This window comes from Erinaceus europaeus, chromosome 9 (genome assembly GCF_950295315.1).
Source record: "Erinaceus europaeus chromosome 9, mEriEur2.1, whole genome shotgun sequence".
Classification (NCBI taxonomy): Eukaryota; Metazoa; Chordata; class Mammalia; order Eulipotyphla; family Erinaceidae; genus Erinaceus; species Erinaceus europaeus.
In genome coordinates this window covers 9,495,930-9,505,900 of record NC_080170.1, presented here as the reverse complement: position 1 = coordinate 9,505,900, position 9,971 = coordinate 9,495,930, and positions in this window count along the sequence as shown.

Genomic DNA, 9,971 nt, shown 5'->3' with positions numbered 1-9,971 from the left:
CCAGCGATTTTTCTTTTTCTTAGCTCCAAATGATGCTTCTGGCTCCTGGGAGCTGCTGGGGATTCTCCTGATGGTTGTGACAGCCTGGGTTGTGTGTCTGAACCCCTGTGCTCACAGTCTGGGGGGGCTTGTCTCCATACCCAGCAGTGCTCACCATCAGAAAGTCGTGCACAGAGAACAGAATATTAGCATTTGTGAGGGTCAAAGGAATCATCAGGAAGAACTCTTTTTTTTTTTAAATTAACTCATTCATTTCTTTTTAAAAAATATATATTTATTTATTATTGGATAGAGACAGAGAGAAATTGAGAGAGGAGAGGGAGATAGAGAGACAGAGAGACACCTGCAGCCCTGCTTCACCACTGTGAAGCTTCCCTCCCTGCAGGTGGGGACCAGGGGCTTGAACCTGGGTTCTTGCGCACTGTAATGTGAACACTTAACCAGGTGCGCCACCGCCTGGTCCCACCAGAGAGAACTTTTTTTTTTTTTAATTATTGATTGATTAATGAAAGAGACCGAGGGATGTCAGGGATCAAATTTACGACATCATACTTGGGCCTCCAACTCTTCTTCTTTTTAATGGTTTAAATTGTTTTAAAAAAATGTAATACAGACAGAAATGGAGATGGAGCAGGGATAGAGAGGGAGAGAGACAGAGACAGGGAGATGCCTGTAGCCCTGCTTCATCACTTGCAAAGCTTTCCCCATTCAGGTGAGGACTAGGGGCTCAAAGCTGATTCCTTGTGCACTGTAACATGTGTGCTCAACCAGGTGCACTATTGCATGGCCCCATCCTCCCCCTCCTCCTCCTCCTCCTCCTCCTCCTCCCCCTTCTCCTCCTCCTCCTTCCTCTTCCTCCTCCTCCGCTTCTTCTTCCCCTTCCTCCTTCTTCTCTCCTCCTTTTTAAAAATATTTTAAAATCATTTAAAAAATTTTACGAGACAGAAATGGAGAAGGATAGGGGATAGAGAGGGAGAAAGACACTGAGACATTTGCAGCCCTGCTTTACCGCTCATGAAGTTCCCCACCCCCTAGGTGGAGACTAGGGCCTTGAACCTGGGTCCTTATGCAGAGCGATGTGTGCACTCTATCAGCGATGCCACCCCTTGGCTCTTAAATCATTTTTTACATGTTTCTCCCAAGAACCCTGTTCAGCTCTGGCTACTGGTGGTGCTGAAGATAGAACCTAGGACCTCAGAGCCTCAGGTAGGAGAGTCTTGTTGCAGAAGCATCATGCTGTCTCTCCAGATTTGCTCAGGTGGAGTGGAAAGGGGGACACGTTCCTGGGTTCACCAGGGACCTGGGTACCTATAGCTCTGCCTGCCCAGATCCCCATCCCCTCCTCCCCCCCAACACCCAGTCTGTTTCAGTCACCAACCACGACTGACTGGGTGACACAGCTCTCAGTCTCCCTGAAGTGTGGAGCTTGGACTTCACACCTGGTGTCACTGGAGTTCAAGCCTTACATATCCTCCTGGAGTCCCCCTCCCACCCCTCACAGCCCTGCCCCCCCCAGCTCCCCAGCTACTTCCTCTTCCATTGTAGCATCTCTGCCACATAGTAGGTGTTCAGCAAGAGCGTGAAAAGATGAGGGAACAGTCAGGAGGTGGGGGGATGCTCAGAGCACACCTGCTATTGAATGTGTGCGCAGGCATGAAGCTGCAGGGAAAAGGTGAGACCACAGATAAAACCCTCCCAACACCCTGAGCGGGGCAGCTCAGACTATTCCCAACACCACAGGGAAGAAAGAGGGGAGCTTCCTGCCTGGGCCCCTCACTGCCTCAGTTTCCTTTCTGACTCTCCTGCCCAGGGCGCTGAACCTCATAACCTGGACCTTCTTAACGTGAGTTTGCTTTTGCCTCCTTCCCTGCAGTTTTTTAAAAATATTTATTTATTTATTTTCCCTTTTGTTGCCCTTGTTGTTTTTTACTGTTGTAGTTATTATTATTATTGTTATTGATGTCGTTGTTGTTGGATAGAACAGAGAGAAATGGAGAGAGGAGGGGAAGACAGAGAGAGGGAGAGAAAGACAGACACCTGCAGACCTGATTCATTACCTGTGAAGTGACTCCCCTGCAGGTGGGGAGCCGGGGGCTTGAACTGGGATCCTGACGGCGGTCCTTGAGCTTGGTGCCATGTGCGCTTAACCCGCTGCGCTACTGCCCGACTCCCATTCCCTGCAGTTTTAAGACGTACTAAACTGTTTTTGATGATCTGAAAACATTCCTTCTGGATAATCACCAGGACAAAAGGAGTTCTCTATCTCGTCCACGCCCCCTAGGAGATTTCTCTCTTTACTGTTTTGTTTTGTTGTTGTTTTTTTTTTTAGATATATACTTTTAATTGGGTCTCCTTTTTGTCCCCCCTAGGGAGAAGGCTCTGTGGTTGCTGCTGTCATAATCAGCCGTAATTTTAATTTTTCTCTCCTCTTCTCTCTTGGTTATTACCCGCTCTCCCTAAATAGACTTTTAATGACCGTAATATATTTCATCATGTGTCTGGAATTGGTTTGCTTAATCATTTGCTATTTTGGAATGCAGGGTGCTTTTCAATTCTTCACTAGTTGCTGATACAACCGGGATGAATAAGTTCCTGGGAAAAGGGGTGTCCTTTCTTTCTGATGACACTGGCCGGATACCCCAGGGAGGATGTGGAAATACTGGACCTAGAGCTGGGACATGGTCCCGGTTTCCGGCTGCCAAGGTGTCTGCTTAAACCAGTGGAACCCTCTGTGAGTTCCTCTCTATCTGGCAGCTAGTCTGCTGGGCTTGGCGTGGGCACAGATGCAAACATGTACACTTGGGGGTGTGTGAGTCACCCCAAGAACTGGGAGGAGTGGGTTTGGGTAACCAGGGAAACAGTTCTTGAGCCTGCCACCCCCAGCTCTGTGTCCAGAGAATCTCAAGAGATACAAACAAGATCCGACTGGCAATAGAGATATCTTCTTAGTGCTTAGTCTGTCCTTCCTTTCCCTTCCCTCTGACCCCCATCCCTTAACTATATGCAGAGCCCCTCCCTCCCCAGGGATGTCTGCTCCCAAGACACCTCTTACAGGGTGCAGGTAAGATAAAACACACTGGGGTGTGAGAATAAGTCTGGCAGACTCTTGTATCTTCAAAGACATTTCTGTCGGTGCAAAAGAGTGTGCCATGGGCGAAGGAGATAGCATAATGGTGATGCAAACAGACTCTCCTGCCTGAGTAGAGTTCCCAGATTCAGTCCCCAGCATCAGCTAGAGTGGAGCTGGCCTCTGGAAACAAACAAACAAACAAACAATTAATAACAAAGAACCGCGAGCAAGCCAGGTTTGAGCCAGCCCCCCACTCCCGTGCCCTGGAGGAAGCTACTGTGCTGTGGTCTCTTCTCATCTCTTCCTTTCATTTTCTGCCTTTCTTTTCTAGTTGACATGGAGAGGTGAAGCCCCAGTGATGACAAAAAACCAACAAACCAACAAAAACAAATATACCAAAACTTTTGGTGTTTTGCACCAAAGTAAAGGATCCTGGGCTGTGTGTGTGTGTGTGTGTGTGTGTGTGTCTGTGTGTGTGTGTATATGTGTGTGTCTCTGTGTGTGTGTATGTGTGTGTGTCTGTGTGTCTCTGTGTGTGTCTGTGTCTATATGTGTGTGTCTGTGTCTATGTGTGTGTGTCTGTGTGTGTATGTGTGTGTGTGTGTCTGTGTGTGTGTGTGTGTGTGTGTCTGTGTGTGTGTGTGTGTGTGCTCGCGCATTTTAGGTCCTGGTGCACGATGGTGGAGGAGGACCTAGACTTGGGGTAAGAGTGTTTTGCAGAAAACTGAGAAATTTTATAAAGGTACCAACAGCCGTATTTATTGTCCGATGTAAGCCAGTCATGCCCCCAATAAAAACAAACAAGCAAATACAACCAGAACTGATTGCTAACAGTTAAACACTGGGGGAAAAAAGGGTACACAAAACCTAATTTTGTGTCCTTGTAAAAACTGAACTGTTGGGAGACACCCACCCCTAATCCCCAAGAGGAGCCAGTGAGTGGCTTTCTTTGCTCGTGCTTGTCTTTCAATGTGTTGGACAAGAGGATATCTTAAAAAATCATTTTTTGTTATGAAAACTTTCCAACAGAGGAAGCAGCAGAGGCAGGATAATCTGGAGATGCCTCCCGTCCCCTCACCTAGCTCTGAGACTGATCAGCTGCCTGCTTCCACGGCCCTCTCAGCCTCTACTCCTTCCATTTCCTTGACAGAGACAGAGACAGTCAGAAGAGACCACAGTTCCAAAGCTACCTGCAGTGCAATGGGGGCCAAGCTCAAAGTGGGTCTCACACATGGCCGAGCAGCACACTAACAGGGTGAGCTATTTTGACGGATCTCCTAGCATGTTATTATTATTTATTTAATATTTATTTATTTATTCCCTTTTGTTGCCCATGTTGCTTTATTGTTGTAGTTATTATTGTTGTTGATGATGTTGTCATTGTTGGATAGGACAGAGAGAAATGGAGAGAGGAGGGGAAGACAGAGAGGGGGAGTAATAGACACCTGCAGACCTGCTTCACTGCCTGTGAAGCGACTCCCCTGCAGGTGGGGAGCTGGGGGCTTGAACCGGGGTCCTTAAACCAGTCCTTGCACTTTGTGCCACCTGTGCTTAACCCGCTGCACTACTGCCCAACTCCCTTAGCATGTTTTTAACGGGGAGTCCTGCTGCTTTTAGCATTCTTGTCTGTCCTGGGAATTCTCTCTCTCTCTCTCTCTCTGTCTCTCTCTCATTCTGCTTCTAGGGTTATCACTGGTGCTTGGTGCTGGCTATGAATTCACTGCTCTTGGTGGCCATATTTTCCCATTTTATTGGCCAGGACAGAGATAAATTGAGAGAGGAGGGGGAAAGAGAGGGGGAGGGAGGGAGAAAGAGAGAGGAAGAGAGAGAGACCTGTAGACCTGCTTTACCACTTGTGAAGCAACCCTCCTGCAAGTGGGGAACCAGGGGCTCGAACCAGGATCCTTACACAGGTCCTTGAGCTTCGTACTATGTGTACTTAACCTGGTGCACCACAGCCCGGTGCCCCAGGATTTCCTTTAAACCAGTCCTCACTGAAGGTTCAGCTCAAGTCAAATGTGCCCTTTCTGGGGTTGTGCAAGTATTACTCACCGGGGAGCTTCCCGTTGCCTTATCTCAGAAGGCCCGAACATCTGCTGGCCTGCACGTTTGAGAAGGATGATTGAGTTCAGATGGTCTCTGTAGATACCACCAAGATAAAGGTTACCCTCAGACCATCAGTGGTGATCATCCAGATAAGCACTGCCAATAGCTGAGAGAGGGCATCTGAGAAGGTAAATGTTGGCTTGGGGGGTGGTGGTGACATGTCGTCTTTCTATCAGAGGAAGCTCAGACTTACATGAATCTATCTCAGTTCCACCCTGAGACCCCTATTCTTGCCTGCTCTATTCCTACTGTTTGGTCCCTGTTTATTAAACTTTTTGTCCTGCTTTTATATCTTACTCCCTTTCAGTCAGCAAGTCGCAGACGCTGTTGTGATACCATCCTGACTTCCCTGGGCAGACAGCCTCACCTATGGTCCCGGGAAGCTTTCCTCTCCAGCATGCAGCCCCCACTAGGAAAAGCTAGAGACAGGCTGGTGGTATGATTCCATCTGTCAATGCCCATGTTCAGTGCAAAAGCAATTATAGAAGCCAGAATTCCCAACCTTCTGCACCCCATAAAAATTTTGTTTCAGGGGCCCGGTGGTGATGCACCTGGTTAAGCGCTCACATTACAGTGCACAAGGACCCAGGTTCAAGCCCCTGGCCCTCACCTGCAGGGAGAAAGCTTCATGAGTGGTGAAGCAGGGCTGCAGGTGTCTGTCTCTCTGTTTCTCTCTCCCTCACGACCTCCCACTCTCCTGTCAATTTCTCTCCATCTCTATCAAATAAAGAAATAAAGGGAGTCAGGTGGTAGCGCAGTGGGTTAAGCGGAGGTGGCACAAAGTGCAAGGACTGGCATAAGGATCCCGGTTCGAGCCCCCAGCTCCCTACCTGCTTCACAGGCAGTGAAGCAGGTCTGCACGTGTCTATCTTTCTCTCTTCCTCTCTGTCCTCCCCTCCTCTCTCCATTTCTCTCTGTCCTATCCAACAACAATAAAACAACAAGGGCAACGAAAGGGAAAATAAATTTTAAAAAAATTTAAAAAGAAATAAAAAAATAAAAAAGAATTTTGGTTCATACTCTGAGAGGAGAAGAAATGTTAGGGGAAGATGACCACAGGGCTCTGAATTCCAACTCCACCAGGACCTGGAGAGAGGGAAGAAGAAAAGAAGGAAGAACATTTGCAAGTAATAATCCATGTAGGTGTGACCTAGAAAGGAAGAGAAGGCAGGACCGTAGGGCGAATATATGTAAATATAGATAGTTACAGAATTAATAGTCAAGCCTTATCTGTGACCTTGAGAGAACTACTATAGTTTCTAATGGAGGGAATGGGGACACAGAGCTCTGGTGGTGGGAATTATACCCGATATCTTATATTTTTGTAAGTCAATTTTAAATCACTGATAAAGTATGACTCCATGGCATGGAGAGTATGTTGGAGGTATTGAAGTCTCTTGGGTGGCTGATGTGGTGAGGATCAAAATAAACGTCTCCTCAGGGAACTGATTGGTGATGACTGTCCTCCCTCAGGTGGGGATGTAAAGGTTGGGATGGATACCTGATGCCATTAGCAATTGCACATGATTTTTGATGCTCTTATAGGGGTGTGGAGAACTGACTCCGTATCCCTCTGGGCCCTTTGGGGCTGGACTAATCATCAGACAAGTGTGAAGCCATGTGACCTCGGATGCGACAGAAAGCCTTCTGGTGCAGAGAACTTTGGGGAGCTACAAGGACTGGGAAGGCACGGTGAGGCCAGTTATCCAGGAGGAAGAAGCCTGAGGATCATTTGAAAAGGAAAACTCAAAATACAGCCCAGAAGAACTGAAAACAGATGTTCTGCCCATCCTCTCCATAGACCAGGGCCTTCTAAGTTTTATTCTTCTTATTTTTTTTTAAAGATTTTATTTATTTATGAGAAAGATAGGAGGAGAGAGAAAGAAAAACCAGACATTACTCTGGTACATGTGCTGCTGGGGATCGAACTCAGGACCTCATATTTAATTTTTAAAATCATCTTTATTTATTTGCTGGATAGAGACAGTAAGAAATCAAGAGGGAAGGAGGAGATAGAGAGGAAGAGAGACAGAAGGATACCTGCAGCCCTGCTTCATCACTTGCAAGGCTTTGTCCCTGCAGGTGCGGACCAGGCACTCGAACCCGGGTCTTTGTGCACTGTAACATGTGCGCTCAGTCAGGTGCACCACCACCTGGCCCCTTGTCAGGACTCCTGTTGATTCTGTGGACAAGAACAGGGACACAGCTCTCTAAAAAGGGAAGAGCGAGTGCCCAAGATCATTTCTAGTCTGAATGAAGAACTCACAGAGCTGCATTTACTCTCTCAGACATCTTTTTCTTAGGAGTCAGGCGTTAGTGCAGCGGTTAAGCGCAGGTGGCGCAAAGTGCAAGGACCTCAAGCCCCCGGTTTCCCATCTGCAGGGGTGTCTCCTTCACAAGTGGTGAAGCAGGTCTGCAGGTGTCTGTCTTTCTCTCCCCCTCTGTCTTTCCCTCCTCTCTCCATTTCTCTCTGTCCTATCCAACAACGAAGACATCAATAACAACAATAATAACTACAACAATAAAACAACAAGGGCAACAAAAAGGGAAAATGAATAAATAAGTATTAAATTTTTTTAAAAGAAATATTTTTAATTTTTTCAGGGGATCTTCATTGAAAACTGTTTTTTTTGTTATTGTTTTTCCATTCAGATAGAAAGACAGAGAAAGAAGAAAAAGAAAGCAGAGAGAGAGACATCACAGAGTCCCTCCCCGCTCGCTGCCCCAGCTATGATACTCCTGTGTGCTGTCTTTTCTTGAACCTGGGTCCAGTACGTCTTAGTGCGAGCACCCTGCCTGGTAAGCCAGCTCTCTGACCCTCATTTTTTTTCCTTTTTGTAATTTCTTTATTGGGGGATTTATAGTTGAGACTAAAATACAATAGTTTGTATTTTGCATAACATTTCCTGGTTTTCCACATAACAATTCAACCCCCACTAGGTCCTCTGATGCCATCATGTTCCAGGATCTGAACCCTTGCCCCACCATCCCAGAGTCTTTGACTTTGGTGCAATACACCAACTCCAGTCCACGTTTGGCTTCGTGTTTTCCCTTCTGATCTTATTTCTCAGCTTCTGACTTATGAGTGAGATCATCTCATATTCATCCTTCTCTTTCTGGCTGATCTCATTTAACAGAATTTCTTCAAGCTCCATCCAAGTTGAGATGAAGTAGGTGGATTCATAATTTTTAGTAGCTGAGTAGTATTCCTTTGTGTATATAGACCACAACTTGCTCAGTCACTCATCTGTTGTTGGACACCTGGGTTGCTTCCAGGTTTTGGCTATTACAAATTGTGCTGCTATGAACATAGGTGCACACAGATATTTTGGGATGGATATGTTGGGTTCCTTACCTAATTTTTTTAACATACTAATTATCTTGGTTTCTTTTTCTTTTTCTCCTTTTTTTTTTTTTTTCCCATCACTAGGTAAACAGCAAATCTGTTACTGTGTTCTGTGAAGCCAGTGTGGTTTTTTTTCTTTTCTTTTTTAAAATTTCTTTATTGGGGGATTAATTTTTTTATTAATCTTTGCATTCAACCGTAAATACAATAGTTTGTACATGCATAACATTTCCCAGTTTTCCATATAAAAATACAACCCCCCACTAGGTCCTCTGTCAGGGGGATTAATGTTTTATAGTCAACAGTAAATACAATAGTTTGTACATGTATAACATTTCCCAGTTTTCCATATAACAATACAACCCCCACTAGGTCCTCTGTCATCCTTTTCCAGGACCTGTATTCTCTCCACCCATCCCCAGAGTCTTTTACTTTGATGCAATACACCAACTCCTAACTAATTACCTTGGTTTCTAATCACATCAATATAATTGTTTATTTACTTTATCCTAGATATAGGATATATATATACATATATATACATATATATGTGATAGTCACATGATATATCATATCTTTATGTGTATATATGTAGGGCCTTGGTCTATACATATGTTCACATGGGCTTAACATAACAGTACTGATCATTATAATAAACACTTAGCTACTGAGTTCAGTTTGAAATATATTGGTTCATATTGTCACTTAAAAAGTCTAAAGGATTTATTTTTATCTTTTAACATGTATGTGTTTGTTCCATATTGGGTCCATGTGTCAACATCTGACACAAGCCTGTGCACCTGTCAGTACATGCAGCACTGAGGATCGAACCAGGAGCCTCACGCATGCAAGTCTGATGCCCTGCCGGCTGAGCTATTTCTCCTGCCTGTTGTGGTTAACTTTGTAAAAAGGAACTTGAAAGAATTCTTCCGTGGGCCACTAAGCCACTAACTTCCTGCACAGCCAGGTTTTTTAGTTTGGTTGTCTGTTCCCTGTTTGCTTTTGCTTTTTCCTTTAGAAATTTTTCTTTTCATCCCTTTTTTGCCTTACTTTTCAAATAGCATGTCAAACACCTACATGGCTACACATTTAAAAAAAACAGACAAATAAGAAAGGTGGTGCATTCAGAGGGGTCTAGAAGTTTCCATTTTTTCTTTCTTCCTTCTCTCTCTCCTTCCCTTCCTTCACTCTTCCCCCCCTCTTTCCTTCCTTCCTTCCTTCCTTCCTTCCTTCCTTCCTTCCTTCTTTCCTTCCTTTCTTTTGTCATTGCTTCACTGCTCTGGGCTGACTTTTTCAGGTTAAGAAAATGAGAGAGAGGGAGTCGGGCGGTAGCTCAGCAGGTTAAGCGCAGGTGACTGCAAAGCGTAAAGACCTGCTTAAGGATCCCAGTTGGAGCTCCTGGCTCCCCACCTGCAGGGGAGTCGCTTCACAAGTGGTGAGGCAGGTCTG